Source organism: Scyliorhinus torazame, chromosome 23, assembly GCF_047496885.1.
Source record: "Scyliorhinus torazame isolate Kashiwa2021f chromosome 23, sScyTor2.1, whole genome shotgun sequence".
NCBI lineage: Eukaryota > Metazoa > Chordata > Chondrichthyes > Carcharhiniformes > Scyliorhinidae > Scyliorhinus > Scyliorhinus torazame.
This window is the reverse complement of record NC_092729.1, coordinates 61,957,397-61,976,826: the sequence shown is the minus strand read 5'-3', so window position 1 is coordinate 61,976,826 and position 19,430 is coordinate 61,957,397. Positions and strand designations below refer to the sequence as shown.

The following is a 19,430-nucleotide window of genomic DNA, read 5'->3' as shown; positions in this document are numbered from 1 at the left end:
CACTCTCTGTGCGTCCCTCGCTCTCTGTTCGTCCCTCGCTCTCTGTGTGTCCCTCGCTCACTATGCATCCCTCACTGTCTGTGCGTCCCTCGCACTCTGTGCGTCCCTCGCTCTCTCCGTGACCCTCGCTCTCTGTGTGCCTCGCTCTCTGTGTGTGTCCCTCGCTCTCTGTGAGTGTCCCTCGCTCTCTGTGTGTCCCTCGCTCTCTGTGTGTCCCTCGCTCTCTGTGTGTGTCCCTCGCTCTCTGTCTGTGTTCCTCGCTCTCTGTGTGTCCCTCGCTCTCTGTGTGTGTCCCTCGCTCTCTGTGAGTCCCTCGCTCTCTGTGTGTCCCTCGCACTCTTTGTGTCCCTCGCTCTCTGTGTGTCCCTCGCTCTCTGTGTGAACCTTGCTCTCTGTGTGTCCCTCGCTCTCTGTGTGTCCCTCGCTCTCTGTGTGTGTCCCTCGCTCTCTGTGTGTGTCCCTCGCTCTGTGTGTGTGTCCCTCGCTCTCTGTGTGTTCCATGCTCTCTGTGTGTCCCACGCCCTCTGTGTGTCCCTCGCTCTCTGTGTGTGTCACTCTCTCTCTGTACACCCCTCGCTCTGTGTGTTCCTCGCTCTCTGTGTGTCCCTCGGTCTGTGTGTCCCTCGGTCTGTGTGTGTGTCCCTCGCTCTCTATGTCCCTCGCTCTGTGTGTCCCTCGCTCTCTGTGTGTCCCTCGCTCTCTGTGTGTCCCTCGCTCTCTGTGTGTCCCTCGCTCTTTGTGTGTCCCCCGATCTCTGTGTGTCCCTCGCTCTCTGTGTGTCCCTCGCTCTCTGTGTGTCCCTCGCACTCTGTGTCCCTCGCTCTCTGTGTCCCTCGTTCTCTGTGTCCCTCACTGTCTATGTCCCTCGCTGTATGTGTGCCTCGCTTTCTGTACCCCTCGCTCTTTGTGTCCCTGTCTCTCTCCGTCCCTCGCTCTGCGTGTCCCTCGCTCTCTGTCTGTCCCTCGCTCTCTGTGTTTCCGTCGCTCTCTGTTTGTCCTTCGCTCTGTGTGTGTCCCTCGGTCTCGCTGTGTCCCTCGCTCTTGCTGAGTCCCTCGCTCTCTGTGTACCCCTCACTCTCTGTGTGCCCCTCACTCTCTGTGTACCACTCACTCTCTGTGCGTCCCTCGCACTCTGTGCGTCCCTCGCTCTCTGTGTGTCCCGCCCTCACTGTGCGTCCCTCACTGTCTGTACGTCCCTTGCTATCTCCGTGTCCCTCGCTCTCTGTGTCCCTCGATCTCTGTTTGTGTCCCTCGCTCTCTGTGTGTGTCCATCGCTCTCTGTGTGTCCCTCGCTCTCTGTGTGTCACTCGCTCTCTGTGTGTATGTCCCTCGCTCTCTATGTGTGTTCCTCGCTCTCTGTGTGTCCCTCGCTCTCTGTGTGTGTCCCTCTCTCTCTGTGTGTCCCTCGCTCTCTGTGTGTCCCTCGCTCTCTTTGTGTGTCCCTCGCTTTTTGTGCACCCCTCGCTCTCTGTGTGTGTCCCTCGCTCAGTGTGTCCCTCGCATTCTGTGTCTCTCTTGCACTCTGTGTTTCCCTCACTCTCTGTGTGTCCCTCGCTCTCTGTGTGTCACTCGCTCTCTGTGTGTCCCTCGCTCTCTGTGCGTCCCTCGCTCTGTGTGTCCCTCGCTCTCTGTGTGTCCCTCGCTCTCTGTGTGTCCCTCGCACTCTGTGTCCCTCGCACTCTGTGTCCCTCGCTGTCTGTGTCCCTCGCTGTCTGTGTCCCTCGCTGTCTGTGTGCCTCGCTGTCTGTACCCCTCGCTCTTTGTGTCCCTCTCTCTCTGCGTCCCTCGCTCTCTGTGTGTCCCTCGCTCTCTGTCTGTCCCTCGCTCTCTGTGTTTCCGTCGCTCTCTGTTTGTCCTTCGCTCTGTGTGTGTCCCTCGGTCTCGCTCTTGCTGAGTCCCTCGCTCTCTGTGTACCCCTCACTCTCTGTTGCCCCTCATTCTCTGTGTACCCCTCACTCTCTGTGCGTCCCTCGCACTCTGTGCGTCCCTCGCTCTCTGTGTGTCCCTCGTTCACTGTGCGTCCCTCACTGTCTGTACGTCCCTTGCTATCTCCGTTTCACTCGCTCTCTGTGTCCCTCGATCTCTGTTTGTGTCCCTCGCTCTCTGTGTGTGTACCTCGCTCTCTGTGTGTCCCTCGCTCTCTGTGTGTCCCTCGCTCTCTGTGTGTCACTCGCTCTCTGTGTGTATGTCCCTCGCTCTCTATGTGTTTTCCTCGCTCTCTGTGTGTCCCTCGCTCTCTGTGTGTGTCCCTCGCTCTCTGTTTGTGTCCCTCGCTCTCTGTGCATCCCTCGCTCTCTGTGCATCCCTCGCTCTCTGTGAGTACCTCGCTCTATGTGCATAACTCGCTCTCTGTGAGTCCCTCGCTCTCTGTGTGTCCCTCGCTCTCTGTGTGTCACTCGCACTCTTTGTGTCCCTCGCTCTCTGTGTGTGTCCCTCGCTCTGTGTGTGTGTCCCTCGCTCTGTGTGTGTGTCCCTCGCTCTCTGTGTGTCCCTCACACTCTGTGTGTCCCTCGCCCTCTGTGTGTCCCTCGCTCTCTGTGTGTGTCCCTCTCTCTCTCTGCACCCCTCGCTCTGTGTGTCCCTCGCTCTGTGTTTCCCTCGCTCTTTGTGTGAACCTCGCTATCTGTGTGTCCCTCGCTCTCTGTGTGTCCCTCGCTCTCTGTGTGTCCCTCGCTCTCTTTGTGTCCCTCGCTCTCTGTGTGTCCCTCGCCCTCTGTGTGTCCCTCGCTCTCTGTGTGTGTCCCTCTCTCTCTCTGCACCCCTCGCTCTGTGTGTCCCTCGCTCTGTGTTTCCCTCGCTCTCTGTGTGAACCTCGCTATCTGTGTGTCCCTCGCTCTCTGTGTGTCCCTCGCTCTCTTTGTGTCCCTCGCTCTCTGTGTGTCCCTCACTTTTTGTGCACCCCTCGCTCAGTGTGTCCTTCGCTCTCTGTGTGTCCCTCGCTCTCTGTGTGTCCCTCGCTCAGTGTGTCCTTCGCACTCTGTGTGGCCCTCGCACTCTGTGTTTCCCTCACTCTCTGTGTGTCCCTCGCACTCTGTGTTTCCCTCACTCTCTGTGTGTCCCCCGCTCTCTGTGTGTCCCTCGTTCTCTGTGTGTCCCTCGTTCTCTGTGTGTCCCTCGTTCTCTGTGTGTCCCTCGCTCTCTGTGTGTCCCTCGCTCTCTGTGTGTCCCTCGCTCTCTGTGTGTCCCTCGTTCTCTGTGTGTCCCTCGTTCTCTGTGTGTCCCTCGCTCTCTGTGTGTCCCTCGCTCTCTGTGTGTCCCTCGCTCTCTGTGTGTCCCTCGTTCTCTGTGTGTCCCTCGTTCTCTGTGTGTCCCTCACTTTCTGTGTGTGCCTCACTCTCTGTGTGTCCCTCACTCTCTGTGTGTCCCTCGCACTCTTTGTGTCCCTCGCTCTCTGTCTGTCCCTCGCTCTCTGTGTGTGTCCCTCGCTCTCTGTCTGTCCCTCGCTCTCTGTGTGTCCCTCGCTCTCTTTGGGTGTCCCTCGCTTTTTCTGCACCCCTCGCTCAGTGTGTCCCTCGCATTCTGTGTGTCCCTCGCACTCTGTGTTTCCCTCACTCTCTGTGTGTCCCTCGCTCTCTGTGTGTCCCCTGCTCTCTGTGAGTCCCCCGCTCTCTGTGTGTCCCTCGCTCTCTGTATGTCCCTCGCTCTCTGTGTGTCCCCCGCTCTCTGTGTGTCACTCGCTCTCTGTGTATCCCTCGCTCTCTGTGTGTCCCTCGCACTCTGTGTCCCTCGCTCTCTGTGTCCCTCGCTGTCTGTGTCCCTTGCTGTCTGTGTCCCTCGCTCTCTGTACCCCTCGAGCTTTGTGTCCCTCTCTCTGTGCGTCCCTCGCTCTGCGTGTCCCTCGCTCTCTGTCTGTACCTCGCTCTCTGTGTTTCCCTCGCTCTCTGTTTGTCCTTCGCTCTGTGTGTGTCCCTCGGTCTCGCTGTGTCCCTCGCTCTTGCTGAGTCCCTCGCTCTCTGTGTACCCCACACTCTCTGTGTGCCGCTCACTCTCTGTGCGTGCCTCGCACTCTGTGCGTCCCTCGCTCTCTGTGTGTCTCTCGCTCTCTGTGTGTCCCTCGCTCACTGTGCATCCATCACTGTCTGTGCGTCCCTCGCCCACTGTGCGTCCCTCGCTATCTCCGTGTCCCTCGCTCTCTGTGACCCTCGGTCTCTGTGTCCCTCGCTCTCTGTGTGTGTCCCTCGCTCTCTGTGTGTCCCTCGCGCTCTGTGTGTCACTCGCTCTCTGTGTGTGTGTCCCTCGCTCTCTGTGTGTTTTCCTCGCTCTCTGTGTGTGTTCCTCGCTCTCTGTGTGTCTCTCGCTCTGTGTCCCTCGCTCTCTGTGTGAACCTCGCTCTCTGTGTGTCCCTCGCTCTCTGTGTGTCCCTCGCACTCTGTGTGTCCCTCGCCCTCTGTGTGTGTCCCTCGCTCTGTGTGTGTGTCCCTCGCTCTCTGTGTGTGTTCCTCGCTCTCTGTGTGTCCCTCACACTCTGTGTGAACCTCGCTATCTGTGTGTCCCTCGCTCTCTGTGTGTCCCTCGCTCTCTGTATGTCCCTCGCTCTCTGTGTGTCCTTCGCTCTCTGTGTGTACCTCACTCTCTGTATGTCCCTCGCACTCTGTGTGTCCCTCGCTCTCTGTGTGTCCCTCGCTCTCTGTGTGTCCCTCGCTCTCTGTGTGTCCCTCACTCTCTGTATGTCCCTCGCACTCTGTGTTTCCCTCACTCTCTGTGTCCCTCGCATTCTGTGTGTCCCTCGCTCTCTGTGAGTCCCTCTCTCTCTGTGTGTCCCTCGCTCTCTGTGAGTCCCTCTCTCTCTGTGTGTCCCTCGCTCTCTGTGTGTACCTCGCTCTGTGTGTGTCCCTCGCTCTCTGTGAGTCCCTCTCTCTCTGTGTGTCCCTCGCTCTCTGTGAGTCCCTCTCTCTCTGTGTGTCCCTCGCTCTCTGTGTGTACCTCGCTCTGTGTGTGTCCCTCGCTCTCTGTGAGTCCCTCTCTCTCTGTGTGTCCCTCGCTCTCTGTGTGTCCTCTGCTCTCTGTGTGTCCCTCGCTCTCTGTGTGTCCCTCGTTCTCTGTGTGTCCCTCGTTCTCTGTGTGTCCCTCGCGCTTTGTGTCCCTCGCTCTTTGTGTCCCTCGCTCTTTGTGTCCCTCGCTCTTTGTGTCCCTCGCTCTTTGTGTCCCTCGCTCTCTGTGTGTGTCCCTCGCTCTCTGTGTGTCCCTCGCTCTTTGTGTCCCTCGCTCTCTGTGTGTCCCTCGCTCTCTGTGCACCCCTCGCTCTCTGTGTGTCCCTCGCTCTCTGTGCGTCCCTCGCTCTCTGTGTCCCTCACTCTCTGTGTCCCTCGCTCTCTGTGTGTGTCCCTCGCTCTCTGTGTGTGTCCCTCGCTCTCTGTGTGTCCCTCGCTCTTTGTGTCCCTCGCTCTCTGTGTGTCCCTCGCTCTCTGTGCACCCCTCGCTCTCTGTGTGTCCCTCGCTCTCTGTGCGTCCCTCGCTCTCTGTGTGTCCCTCGCTCTTTGTGTCCCTCGCTCTTTGTGTCCCTCGCTCTCTGTGTGTCCCTCGCTCTCTGTGCACCCCTCGCTCTATGTGTGTCCCTCGCTCTCTGTGTGTCCCTCGCTCTCTGTGTGTCCCTCGCTCTCTGTGCGTCCTTTGCTCTCTGTGCGTCCCTCGCTGTCTGTGCGTCCCACGCTCTCTGTGCGTCCCTCGTTCTCTGTGCGTCCCTCGCTCTCTGTGTGCCCCTCGCTCTCTGTGTGTCTCTCGCTCTCTGTGCATCCCTCGCACTCTGTGCGTCCCTCGCTCTGTATGTGTCAGTCGCTCTCTGTGCGTCCCTCGCTCTCAGTGCGTCCCTCGCTCTCTGTGCGTCCCTCGCTCTCTGTGCGTCCCTCGCTCTCTGTGTTTCCCACGCTCTCTGTGTGTCCCTCGCTCTCTGTGTGTCCCTCGCTCTCTGTGTGTCCCTCGCTCTGTGTGTGTCCCTCGCTCTGTGTGTGCCCCTCGCTCTCTGTGTGTGTCCCTCTCTCTGTGTGTACCTCGCTCTTTGTGTCCCTCGCTCTCTGTGTGCCCTCGCTCTCTGTGCACCCCTCGCTCTCTGTGCACCCCTCGCTCTCTGTGTGTCCCTCGCTCTCTGTGCGTCCCTCGCTCTCTGTGTGTCCCTCGCTCTCTGTGTGTCTCCCTCGCTCTCTGTGTGTCCCTCATTCTTTGTGTCCCTCGCTCTCTGTGTGTCCCTCGCTCTCTGTGTGTCCCTCGCTCTGTATCCCTCGCTCTTTGTGTCCCTCGCACTCTGTGTGTCCCTCGCTCACTGTGCACCCCTCGCTCTCTGTGTGTCCCTTGCTCTCTGTGCGTCCCTCGCTCTCTGTGCGTCGCTCGCTCTCTGTGCGTCCCTCGCTCTCTGTGCGTCCCTCGTTCTCTGTGTGTCCATCGCTCTCTGTGTGCCCGAGATCTCTGTGCATCCTTTGCCTTCTGTGCGTCCCTCGCTCTCTGTGCGCCCCTCGCTCTCTGTGTGTCCCTCGCTCTCTGTGTGTCCCTCGCTCTCTGTGTGGCCCTCGCTCTCTGTGTGTCCCTTGCTCTCTGTGCGTCCCTCGCTCTCTGTGTGTCCCTCGCGCTCTGTGTGGCCCTCGCTCTCTGTGTGTGTCCCTCGCTCTGTGTGTCCCTCGCTCACTGTGCGTCCCTCGCTCTCTGTGTGTCCCTCGCTGTCTGTGTGTCCCTCGCTCTCTGTGTGTCCCTCGCTCTCTGTGTGTCCCTCGCTGTCTGTGTGTCCCTCGCTGTCTGTGTGTCCCTCGCTCTCTGTGTGTCCCTCGCTGTCTGTGTGTCCCTCGCTCTCTGTGTGTCCCTCGCTCTCTGTGTGTCCCTCGCTCTCTGTGTGTCCCTCGCTCTCTGTGTGTCCCTCGCTCTCAGTGCGCCCCTCGCTCTCTGTGTGTCCCTCACTCAGTTTGTCCCTCGCTCTCTGTGCGTCCCTCGCTCTCTGTGCGTCGCTCACTCTCTGTGCGCCCCTCGCTCTCTGTGTGTCCCTCGCTCTCTGTGTCCCTCGCTCTCTGTGTCCCTCGCTGTCTTGCGTCCAACGCTGTCTTGTGTCCCTCGCTGTTTGTGTCCCTCGCTCTCTGTACCCCTCGCTCTTTGTGCCCCTCTCTCTGTGCGTCCTTCGATCTGTGTGTGTCCCTCGCTCTGTGTGTGTCCCTCGCTCTGTGTGTGTCCCTCGCTCTGTGTGTGTCACTCGCTCTCTGTGTGTCCCTCGCTCTCTGTGTGTCCCTCGCTCTCTGTGCTTCCTACGCTCTCTGTGCGTCCCCCGCTCTCTGTGCGTCCTTCGCTCTCTGTGGTCCCTCGCTCTCTGTGCACCCCTCGCTCTCTGTGGGTCCCTCGCTCTCTGTGCGTCCCTCGCTCTCTGTGTGTCCCTCGATCTGTGTCCCTCGCTCTTTGTGTGTCCCTCGCTCTCTGTGTGTCCCTCGCTCTCTGTGTGTCCCTCGCTCTCTGTGCACCCCTCGCTCTCTCTGTGTCCCTTGCTCTCTGTGTGTCCCTCGCTCTCTGTGTGTCCCTCGCTCTCTGTGTGTCCCTCGCTCTCTGTGTGTCCCTCGCTCTCTGTGTGTCCCTCGCTCTCTGTGCGTCCTTTGCTCTCTGTGCGTCCCTCGCTGTCTGTGCGTCCCTCGCTCTCTGTGTGCCCCTCGCTCTCTGTGTGCCCCTCGCTCTCTGTGTGTCCTTTGCTCTCTGTGCGTCCCTCGCTGTCTGTGCGTCCCTCGCTCTCTGTGTGCCCCTCGCTCTCTGTGTGCCCCTCGCTCTCTGTGTGTCCCTCGCTCTCTGTGTGTCCCTCGCTCTCTGTGCGTCCCTCTCTCTTTGTGTGTCCCTCGGTCTCGCTGTGTCCCTCGCTCTTGCTGAGTCCCTCGCTCTCTGTGTACCCCACACTCTCTGTGTGCCGCTCACTCTCTGTGCATGCCTCGCACTCTGTGCGTCCCTCGCTCTCTGTGTGTCTCTCGCTCTCTGTGCGTCCCTCGCCCACTGTGCGTCCCTCGCTATCTCCGTGTCCCTCGCTCTCTGTGACCCTCGGTCTCTGCGTCCCTCGCTCTCTGTGTGTGTCCCTCGCTCTCTGTGTGTCCCTCGCGCTCTGTGTGTCACTCGCTCTCTGTGTGTGTGTCCCTCGCTCTCTGTGTGTGTTCCTCGCTCTCTGTGTGTGTTCCTCGCTCTCTGTGTGTCTCTCGCTCTGTGTCCCTCGCTCTCTGTGTGAACCTCGCTCTCTGTGTGTCCCTCGCTCTCTGTGTGTCCCTCGCTCTCTGTGTGTCCCTCGCACTCTGTGTGTCCCTCGCTCTCTGTGTGTGTCCCTCGCTCTGTGTGTGTGTACCTAGCTCTCTGTGTGTGTTCCTCGCTCTCTGTGTGTCCCTCACACTCTGTGTGAACCTCGCTATCTGTGTGTCCCTCGCTCTCTGTGTGTCCCTCACTCTCTGTGTGTCCCTCGCTCTCTGTGTGTCCCTCGCTCTCTGTGTGTCCCTCACTCTCTGTATGTCCCTCGCACTCTGTGTGTCCCTCGCACTCTGTGTGTCCCTCGCTCTCTGTGTATCCCTCGCTCTCTGTGTGTCCCTCACTCTCTGTATGTCCCTCGCACTCTGTTTCCCTCACTCTCTGTGTCCCTCGCTTTCTGTGTTTCCCCCGCTCTCTGTGAGTCCCTCTCTCTCTGTGTGTCCCTCGCTCTCTGTGTGTCCTCCGCTCTGTGTGTGTCCCTCGCTCTCTCTGTGTCCCTCGCTCTTTGTGGACCTCGCTCTGTGTCCCTCGCTCTTTGTGTCCCTCGCTCTTTGTGTCCCTCGCTCTTTGTGTCCCTCGCTCTCTGTGCACCCCTCGCTCTCTGTGTGTCCCTCGCTCTCTGTGTGTCCCTCGCTCTGTGTCCCTCGCTCTTTGTGTCCCTCGCTCTCTGTGTGTCCCTCGCTCTCTGTGCACCCCTCGCTCTCTGTGTGTCCCTCGCTCTCTGTGCGTCCCTCGCTCTCTGTGTGTCCCTCGCTCTGTGTCCCTCGCTCTTTGTGTCCCTCGCTCTCTGTGTGTCCCTCGCTCTCTGTGCACCCCTCGCTCTATGTGTGTCCCTCGCTCTCTGTGTGTCCCTCGCTCTCTGTGTGTCCCTCGCTCTATGTGCGTCCTTTGCTCTTTGTGCGTCCCTCGCTGTCTGTGCGTCCCACGCTCTCTGTGCGTCCCTCGCTCTCTGTGCGTCCCTCGCTCTCTGTGTGCCCCTCCCTCTCTGTGTGTCTCTCGCTCTCTATGCATCCCTCGCTCTCTGTGCGTCCCTCGCTCTGTATGTGTCAGTCGCTCTCTGTGCGTCCCTCGCTCTCAGTGCGTCCCTCGCTCTCTGTACGTCCCTCGCTCTCTGTGCGTCCCTCGCTCTCTGTGCGTCCCTCGCTCTCTGTGTTTCCCACGCTCTCTGTGTATCCCTCGCTCTCTGTGTGTCCCTCGCTCTCTGTGCGTCCCTCGCTCTGTGTGTGTCCCTCGCTCTGTGTGTGTCCCTCGCTCTGTGTGTGCCCCTCGCTCTCTGTGTGTGTCCCTCGCTCTGTGTGTCCCTCGCTCTTTGTGTCCCTCGCTCTCTGTGTGCCCTCGCTCTCTGTGCACCCCTCGCTCTCTGTGTGTCCCTCGCTCTCTGTGCGTCCCTCGCTCTCTGTGTGTCCCTCGCTCTCTGTGTGTATCCCTCGCTCTCTGTGTGTCCCTCGTTCTTTGTGTCCCTCGCTCTCTGTGTGTCCCTCGCTCTCTGTGTGTCCGTCGCTCTGTGCGTCCCTCGCTCTCTGGGTGTCCCTCGCTCTCTGTGTTTGTCCCTCGCTCTCTGTGTTTGTCCCTCGCTCTCTGTGTGACCCTCGCTCCCTGTGTGTCCCTCACTCTCTGTGTGTCCCTCACTCTCATTGTGTGTCCCTTGCACTCTGTGCGTCGCTCGCTCTCTGTACGTCCCTCGCTCTCTGTGCGTCCCTCGTTCTCTGTGTGTCCATCGCTCTCTGTGTGCCCCTAGAACTCTGTGCATCCTTTGCCTTCTGTGCGTCCCTCGCTCTCTGTGCGCCCCTCGCTCTCTGTGTGTCCCTCGCTCTCTGTGTGTCCCTCGCGCTCTGTGTGGCCCTCGCTCTCTGTGTGTCCCTTGCTCTCTGTGCGTCCCTCGATCTCTGTGTGTCCCTCGCGCTCTGTGTGGCCCTCGCTCTCTGTGTGTGTCCCTCGCTCTGTGTGTCCCTCGCTCACTGTGCGTCCCTCGCTCTCTGTGTGTCCCTCGCTCTCTGTGTGTCCCTCGCTCTCTGTGTGTGTCCCTCGCTCTGTGTGTCCCTCGCTCACTGTGCGTCCCTCGCTCTCTGTGTGTCCCTCGCTCTCTGTGTGTCCCTCGCTCTCTGTGTGTCCCTCGCTGTCTGTGTGTCCCTCGCTCTCTGTGTGTCCCTCGCTCTCTGTGTGTCCCTCGCTCTCAGTGCGCCCCTCGCTCTCTGTGTGTCCCTCACTCAGTTTGTCCCTCGCTCTCTGTGCGTCCCTCGCTCTCTGTGCGTCGCTCACTCTCTGTGCGCCCCTCGCTCTCTGTGCGCCCCTCGCTCTCTGTGTGTCCCTCGCTCTCTGTGCGTCGCTCACTCTCTGTGCGCCCCTCGCTCTCTGTGTGTCCCTCGCTGTCTTGCGTCCAACGCTGTCTTGTGTCCCTCGCTGTTTGTGTCCCTCGCTCTCTGTACCCCTCGCTCTTTGTGCCCCTCTCTCTGTGCGTCCCTCGATCTCCGTGTCCCTCGCTCTCTGTGTCCCTCGATCTCTGTTTGTGTCCCTCGCTCTCTGTTTGTCCCTCGTTCACTGTGCGTCCCTCGCTCTCTGTGTGTCCCTCGCTCTCTGTGTGTATGTCCCTCGCTCTCTATGTGTTTTCCTCGCTCTCTGTGTGTCCCTCGCTCTGTGTGTGTGTCCCTCGCTCTCTGTTTGTGTCCCTCGCTCTCTGTGCATCCCTCGCTCTCTGTGCATCCCTCGCTCTCTGTGTGTCCCTCGCTCTCTGTGTGTCCCTCGCTCTCTGTGTGTCCCTCGCTCTCTGTGTGTCCCTCGCTCTCTGTGTGTGTCCCTCGCTCTCTGTGTGTGTCCCTCGCTCTGTGTGTGTGTCCCTCGCTCTGTGTGTGTGTCCCTCGCTCTCTGTGTGTGTTCCTCGCTCTCTGTGTGTCCCTCACACTCTGTGTGTCCCTCGCCCTCTGTGTGTCCCTCGCTCTCTGTGTGTGTCCCTCTCTCTCTGTGCACCCCTCGCTCTGTGTGTCCCTCGCTCTGTGTTTCCCTCGCTCTCTGTGTGAACCTCGCTATCTGTGTGTCCCTCCCTCTCTGTGTGTGTCCCTCGCTCAGTGTGTCCCTCGCATTCTGTGTTTCCCTCGCTCTCTGTGCGTCCCTCGCACTCTGTGTGTCCCAGCTCTCTGTGTGTCCCTCGCTCTCTGTGTGTCCCTCGCTCTCTGTGTGTCCCTCGCTCAGTGTGTCCTTCGCACTCTGTGTTTCCCTCACTCTCTGTGTGTCCCTCGCTTTCTGTGTGTCCCCCGCTCTCTGTGTGTCCCACACTCTCTGTGTGTCCTCTGCTCTCTGTGTGTCCTCTGCTCTCTGTGTGTCCCTCGCTCTCTGTGTGTCCCTCGTTCTCTGTGTGTCCCTCGTTCTCTGTGTGTCCCTCGCATTCTGTGTGTCCCTCGCACTCTGTGTGTGTCCCTCGCTCTCTGTGAGTCCCTCGCTCTCTGTGTGTCCCTCGCACTCTTTGTGTCCCTCGCTCTCTGTGTGTCCCTCGCTCTCTGTGTGAACCTTGCTCTCTGTGTGTCCCTCGCTCTCTGTGTGTCCCTCGCTCTCTGTGTGTGTCCCTCGCTCTCTGTGTGTGTCCCTCGCTCTGTGTGTGTGTCCCTCGCTCTCTGTGTGTCCCTCGCTCTCTGTGTGTGTCCCTCGCTCTCTGTGTGTGTCCCTCGCTCTGTGTGTGTGTCCCTCGCCCTCTGTGTGTCCCTCGCTCTCTGTGTGTGTCACTCTCTCTCTGTACACCCCTCGCTCTGTGTGTTCCTCGCTCTCTGTGTGTCCCTCGGTCTGTGTGTCCCTCGGTCTGTGTGTGTGTCCCTCGCTCTCTATGTCCCTCGCTCTGTGTGTCCCTCGCTCTCTGTGTGTCCCTCGCTCTCTGTGTGTCCTTCGCACTCTGTGTGGCCCTCGCACTCTGTGTTTCCCTCACTCTCTGTGTGTCCCTCGCTTTCTGTGTGTCCCCCGCTCTCTGTGTGTCCCACACTCTCTGTGTGTCCTCTGCTCTCTGTGTGTCCTCTGCTCTCTGTGTGTCCCTCGCTCTCTGTGTGTCCCTCGTTCTCTGTGTGTCCCTCGTTCTCTGTGTGTCCCTCGCATTCTGTGTGTCCCTCGCACTCTGTGTGTGTCCCTCGCTCTCTGTGAGTCCCTCGCTCTCTGTGTGTCCCTCGCACTCTTTGTGTCCCTCGCTCTCTGTGTGTCCCTCGCTCTCTGTGTGAACCTTGCTCTCTGTGTGTCCCTCGCTCTCTGTGTGTCCCTCGCTCTCTGTGTGTGTCCCTCGCTCTCTGTGTGTGTCCCTCGCTCTGTGTGTGTGTCCCTCGCTCTCTGTGTGTCCCTCGCTCTCTGTGTGTGTCCCTCGCTCTCTGTGTGTGTCCCTCGCTCTGTGTGTGTGTCCCTCGCCCTCTGTGTGTCCCTCGCTCTCTGTGTGTGTCACTCTCTCTCTGTACACCCCTCGCTCTGTGTGTTCCTCGCTCTCTGTGTGTCCCTCGGTCTGTGTGTCCCTCGGTCTGTATGTGTGTCCCTCGCTCTCTATGTCCCTCGCTCTGTGTGTCCCTCGCTCTCTGTGTGTCCCTCGCTCTCTGTGTGTCCCTCGCTCTCTGTGTGTCCCTCACTCTCTGTGTGTCCCTCGCACTCTGTGCGTCCCTCGCTCTCTGTGTGTCCCCCGATCTCTGTGTGTCACTCGCTCTCTGTGTGTCCCTCGCTCTCTGTGCGTCCCTCGCTCTCTGTGTGTCCCTCGCTCTCTGTGTGTCCCTCACTCTCTGTGTGTCCCTCGCACTCTGTGTCCCTCGCTCTCTGTGTCCCTCGCTCTCTGTGTCCCTCGTTCTCTGTGTCCCTCACTGTCTATGTCCCTCGCTGTATGTGTGCCTCGCTTTCTGTACCCCTCGCTCTTTGTGTCCCTGTCTCTCTCCGTCCCTCGCTCTTCGTGTCCCTCGCTCTCTGTCTGTCCCTCGCTCTCTGTGTTTCCGTCGCTCTCTGTTTGTCCTTCGCTCTGTGTGTGTCCCTCGATCTCGCTGTGTCCCTCGCTCTTGCTGAGTCCCTCGCTCTCTGTGTACCCCTCACTCTCTGTGTGCCCCTCACTCTCTGTGTACCACTCACTCTCTGTGCGTCCCTCGCACTCTGTGCGTCCCTCGCTCTCTGTGTGTCCCGCGCTCACTGTGCGTCCCTCACTGTCTGTACGTCCCTTGCTATCTCCGTGTCCCTCGCTCTCTGTGTGTCACTCGCTCTCTGTGTGTATGTCCCTCGCTCTCTATGTGTGTTCCTCGCTCTCTGTGTGTCCCTCGCTCTCTGTGTGTGTCCCTCTCTCTCTGTGTGTCCCTCGCTCTCTGTGTGTCCCTCGCTCTCTTTGTGTGTCCCTCGCTTTTTGTGCACCCCTCGCTCAGTGTGTCCCTCGCATTCTGTGTCTCTCTTGCACTCTGTGTTTCCCTCACTCTCTGTGTGTCCCTCGCTCTCTGTGTGTCACTCGCTCTCTGTGTGTCACTCGCTCTCTGTGTGTCACTCGCTCTCTGTGTGTCCCACGCTCTCTGTGCGTCCCTCGCTCTCTGTGTGTCACTCGCTCTCTGTGTGTCCCTCGCTCTCTGTGCGTCCCTCGCTCTCTGTGCGTCCCTCGCTCTGTGTGTCCCTCGCTCTCTGTGTGTCCCTCGCTCTCTGTGTGTCCCTCGCTCTCTGTGTGTCCCTCGCACTCTGTGTCACTCGCTGTCTGTGTCCCTCGCTGTCTGTGTCCCTCGCTGTCTGTGTGCCTCGCTCTCTGTACCCCTCGCTCTTTGTGTCCCTCTCTCTCTGCGTCCCTCGCTCTCTGTGTGTCCCTCGCTCTCTGTCTGTCCCTCGCTCTGTGTTTCCGTCGCTCTCTGTTTGTCCTTCGCTCTGTGTTTGTCCCTCGGTCTCGCTCTTGCTGAGTCCCTCGCTCTCTGTGTACCCCTCACTCTCTGTTGCCCCTCATTCTCTGTGTACCCCTCACTCTCTGTGCGTCCCTCGCACTCTGTGCGTCCCTCGCTCTCTGTGTGTCCCTCGTTCACTGTGCGTCCCTCACTGTCAGTACGTCCCTTGCTATCTCCGTTTCACTCGCTCTCTGTGTCCCTCGATCTCTGTGTGTGTCCCTCGCTCTCTGTGTGTCCCTCGCTCTCTGTGTGTCCCTCGCTCTCTGTGTGTCACTCGCTCTCTGTGTGTATGTCCCTCGCTCTCTATGTGTTTTCCTCGCTCTCTGTGTGTCCCTCGCTCTCTGTGTGTGTCCCTCGCTCTCTGTGTGTGTCCCTCGCTCTCTGTGTGTGTCCCTCGCTCTCTGTGTGTGTCCCTCGCTCTCTGTGTGTGTCCCTCGCTCTCTGTGAGTACCTCGCTCTATGTGCATCCCTCGCTCTCTGTGAGTCCCTCGCTCTCTGTGTGTCCCTCGCTCTCTGTGTGTCACTCGCACTCTTTGTGTCCCTCGCTCTCTGTGTGTGTCCCTCGCTCTCTGTGTGTGTCCCTCGCTCTGTGTGTGTGTCCCTCGCTCTCTGTGTGTGTCCCTCGCTCTCTGTGTGTGTTCCTCGCTCTCTGTGTGTCCCTCACACTCTGTGTGTCCCTCGCCCTCTGTGTGTCCCTCGCTCTCTGTGTGTGTCCCTCTCTCTCTCGCACCCCTCGCTCTGTGTGTCCCTCGCTCTGTGTTTCCCTCGCTCTCTGTGTGAACCTCGCTATCTGTGTGTCCCTCGCTCTCTGTGTGTCCCTCGCTCTCTGTGTGTCCCTCGCACTCTGTGCGTCCCTCGCTCTCTGTGTGTCCCTCGCTCTCTGTGTGTCCCTCGCACTCTGTGTTTCCCTCACTCTCTGTGTGTCCCTCGCTTTCTGTGTGTCCCCCGCTCTCTGTGTGTCCCCCGCTCTCTGTGTGTCCTCTGCTCTCTGTGTGTCCTCTGCTCTCTGTGTGTCCCTCGCTCTCTGTGTGTCCCTCGTTCTCTGTGTGTCCCTCGTTCTCTGTGTGTCCCTCACTTTCTGTGTGTGCCTCACTCTCTCTGTGTCCCTCACTCTCTGTGTGTCTCTCGCACTCTTTGTGTCCCTCGCTCTCTGTCTGTCCCTCGCTCTCTGTGTGTCCCTCGCTCCCGTTGTGTGTCCCTCGCTTTTTGTGCACCCCTCGCTCAGTGTGTCCCTCGCACTCTTTGTGTCCCTCGCTCTCTGTGTGTCCCTCGCACTCTTTGTGTCCCTCGCTCTCTGTCTGTCCCTCGCTCTCTGTGTGTCCCTCGCTCTCTTTGGGTGTCCCTCGCTTTTTCTGCACCCCTCGCTCAGTGTGTCCCTCGCATTCTGTGTGTCCCTCGCACTCTGTGTTTCCCTCACTCTCTGTGTGTCCCTCGCTCTCCGTGTGTCCCCTGCTCTCTGTGAGTCCCCCGCTCTCTGTGTGTCCCTCGCTCTCTGTATGTCCCTCGCTCTCTGTGTGTCCCCCGCTCTCTGTGTGTCACTCGCTCTCTGTGTGTCCCTCGCTCTCTGTGTGTCCCTCGCTCTCTGTGTGTCCCCCGCTCTCTGTGTGTCCCTCGCTCTCTGTATGTCCCTCGCTCTCTGTGTGTCCCCCGCTCTCTGTGTGTCACTCGCTCTCTGTGAGTCCCCCGCTCTCTGTGTGTCCCTCGCTCTCTGTATGTCCCTCGCTCTCTGTGTGTCACTCGCTCTCTGTGTGTCCCCCGCTCTCTGTGTGTCCCTCGCTCTCTGTATGTCCCTCGCTCTCTGTGTGTCCCCCGCTCTCTGTGTGTCCCTCGCTCTCTGTGTGTCACTCGCTCTCTGTGTGTCCCCCGCTCTCTGTGTGTCCCTCGCTCTCTGTATGTCCCTCGCTCTCTGTGTGTCCCCCGCTCTCTGTGTGTCACTCGCTCTCTGTGAGTCCCCCGCTCTCTGTGTGTCCCTCGCTCTCTGTGAGTCCCCCGCTCTCTGTGTGTCCCTCGCTCTCTGTATGTCCCTCGCTCTCTGTGTGTCCCCCGCTCTCTGTGTGTCACTCGCTCTCTGTGTATCCCTCGCTCTCTGTGCGTCCCTCGCGCTGTGTGTCCCTCGCTCTCTGTGTGTCCCTCGCTCTCTGTGTGTCCCTCGCTCTCTGTGTGTCCCTCGCTCTCTATGTGTCCCTCGCTCTCTGTGTGTCCCTCGCTGTCTGTGTCCCTTGCTGTCTGTGTCCCTCGCTCTCTGTACCCCTCGAGCTTTGTGTCCCTCTCTCTGTGCGTCCCTCGCTCTGCGTGTCCCTCGCTCTCTGTCTGTACCTCGCTCTCTGTGTTTCCCTCGCTCTCTGTTTGTCCTTCGCTCTGTGTGTGTCCCTCGGTCTCGCTGTGTCCCTCGCTCTTGCTGAGTCCCTCGCTCTCTGTGTACCCCACACTCTCTGTGTGCCGCTCACTCTCTGTGCGTGCCTCGCACTCTGTGCGTCCCTCGCTCTCTGTGTGTCTCTCGCTCTCTGTGTGTCCCTCGCTCACTGTGCATCCATCACTGTCTGTGCGTCCCTCGCCCACTGTGCGTCCCTCGCTATCTCCGTGTCCCTCGCTCTCTGTGACCCTCGGTCTCTGTGTCCCTCGCTCTCTGTGTGTGTCCCTCGCTCTCTGTGTGTCCCTCGCGCTCTGTGTGTCACTCGCTCTCTGTGTGTGTGTCCCTCGCTCTCTGTGTGTGTTCCTCGCTCTCTGTGTGTGTTCCTCGCTCTCTGTGTGTCTCTCGCTCTGTGTCCCTCGCTCTCTGTGTGAACCTCGCTCTCTGTGTGTCCCTCGCTCTCTGTGTGTCCCTCGCTCTCTGTGTGTCCCTCGCACTCTGTGTGTCCCTCGCTCTCTGTGTGTGTCCCTCGCTCTGTGTGTGTGTCCCTCGCTCTCTGTGTGTGTTCCTCGCTCTCTGTGTGTCCCTCACACTCTGTGTGAACCTCGCTATCTGTGTGTCCCTCGCTCTCTGTGTGTCCCTCGCTCTCTGTGTGTCCCTCGCTCTCTGTGTGTCCTTCGCTCTCTGTGTGTACCTCACTCTCTGTATGTCCCTCGCACTCTGTGTGTCCTCCGCTCTGTGTGTGTCCCTCGCTTTCTCTGTGTCCATCGCTCTTTGTGTCCCTCGCTCTTTGTGTCCCTCGCTCTTTGTGTCCCTCGCTCTTTGTGTCCCTCGCTCTTTGTGTCCCCCGCTCTCTGTGTGTCCCCCGCTCTCTGTGTGTCCCTCGCTCTCTGTGCACCCCTCGCTCTCTGTGTGTCCCTCGCTCTCTGTGCGTCCCTCGCTCTCTGTGTGTCCCTCGCGCTCTGTGTGGCCCTCGCTCTCTGTGTGTGTCCCTCGCTCTGTGTGTCCCTCGCTCACTGTGCGTCCCTCGCTCTCTGTGTGTCCCTCGCTGTCTGTGTGTCCCTCGCTCTCTGTGTGTCCCTCGCACTCTGTGTGCCCCTCGCTCTCTGTGTGTCCCTCGCTCTGTGTGCCCCTCGCTCTCTGTGTGTCCCTCGCACTCTGTGTGCCCCTCGCTCTCTGTGCGTCCCTCGCTCTCTGTGTGTCCCTCACTCAGTTTGTCCCTCGCTCTCTGTGTGTGTCCCTCGCTCTCTGTGTGTGTCCCTCGCTCTCTGTGTGTCCCTCACTCAGTTTGTCCCTCGATCTCTGTGTGTCCCTCGCTCTCTGTGTCCCTCGCTCTCTGTGTCCCTCGCTGTCTTGCGTCCAACGCTGTCTTGTGTCCCTCGCTGTTTGTGTCCCTCGATCTCTGTGTGTCCCTCGCTCTCTGTGTCCCTCGCTCTCTGTGTCCCTCGCTGTCTTGCGTCCAACGCTGTCTTGTGTCCCTCGCTCTTTGTGCCCCTCTCTCTGTGCGTCCCTCGATCTGCGTGTCCCTCGCTCTCTGTCTGTCCCTCGCTCTCTGTGGTTCCCTCGCTCTCTGTTTGTCCTTCGCTCTGTGTGTGTCCCTCGCTCTGTGTGTGTCCCTCGCTCTGTGTGTGTCCCTCGCTCTGTGTGTGTCCCTCGCTCTGTGTGTGTCACTCGCCCTCTGTGTGTCCCTCGCTCTCTGTGTGTCCCTCGCTCTCTGTGCTTCCTACGCTCTCTGTGCGTCCCCCGCTCTCTGTGCGTCCTTCGCTCTCTGTGCGTCCCTCGCTCTCTGTGCACCCCTCGCTCTCTGTGGGTCCCTCGCTCTCTGTGCGTCCCTCGCTCTCTGTGTGTCCCTCGATCTGTGTCCCTCGCTCTTTGTGTCCCTCGCTCTCCGTGTGTCCCTCGCTCTCTGTGCACCCCTCGCTCTCTCTGTGTCCCTTGCTCTCTGTGTGTCCCTCGCTCTCTGTGTGTCCCTTCGCTCTCTGTGTGTCCCTCGCTCTCTGTGTGTCCCTCGCTCTCTGTGTGTCCCTCGCTCTCTGTGCGTCCTTTGCTCTCTGTGCGTCCCTCGCTGTCTGTGCGTCCCTCGCTCTCTGTGTGTCCCTCGCTCTCTGTGCGTCCCTCGCTCTCTGTGCATCCCTCGCTCTCTGTGTGTCCCTCGCTCTGTGTGTGCCCCTCGCTCTCTGTGTGTCCTTTGCTCTCTGTGCGTCCCTCGCTGTCTGTGCGTCCCTCGCTCTCTGTGTGTCCCTCGCTCTCTGTGCGTCCCTCGCTCTCTGTGCGTCCCTCGCTCTGTGTGTGTCCCTCGGTCTCGCTGTGTCCCTCGCTCTTGCTGAGTCCCTCGCTCTCTGTGTACCCCACACTCTCTGTGTGCCGCTCACTCTCTGTGCATGCCTCGCACTCTGTGCGTCCCTCGCTCTCTGTGTGTCTCTCGCTCTCTGTGCGTCCCTCGCCCACTGTGCGTCCCTCGCTATCTCGGTGTCCCTCGCTCTCTGTGACCCTCGGTCTCTGCGTCCCTCGCTCTCTGTGTGTGTCCCTCGCTCTCTGAGTGTCCCTCGCGCTCTGTGTGTCCCTCGCTCTCTGTGTGTGTTCCTCGCTCTCTGTGTGTGTTCCTCGCTCTCTGTGTGTCCCTCGCTCTGTGTGTCCCTCGCTCTCTGTGTGTCCCTCGCTCTCTGTGTGTCCCTCGCACTCTGTGTGTCCCTCGCTCTCTGTGTGTGTCCCTCGCTCTCTGTGTGTGTCCCTCGCTCTGTGTGTGTGTCCCTCGCTCTCTGTGTGTGTTCCTCGCTCTCTGTGTGTCCCTCACACTCTGTGTGAACCTCGCTATCTGTGTGTCCCTCGCTCTCTGTGTGTCCCTCGCTCTCTGTGTGTCCCTCGCTCTCTGTGTGTCCCTCGCTCTCTGTGTGTCCCTCACTCTCTGCATGTCCCTCGCACTCTGTGTGTCCCTCGCACTCTGTGTGTCCCTCGCTCTCTGTGTGTCCCTCACTCTCTGTATGTCCCTCGCACTCTGTGTTTCCCTCACTCTCTGTGTCCCTCGCTTTCTGTGTGTCCCCCGCTCTCTG

General features: G+C 59.9%; 1 long non-coding RNA gene across 1 annotated transcript in view; it reads left to right on the top strand.

Moving 5' to 3' along the window:
- LOC140399767 (uncharacterized) overlaps window positions 1-19,430 on the top strand; it is a 52,956-nt gene that overhangs the window by 9,972 nt on the left and 23,554 nt on the right. The gene's annotated exons all lie outside the window — the stretch shown is intronic.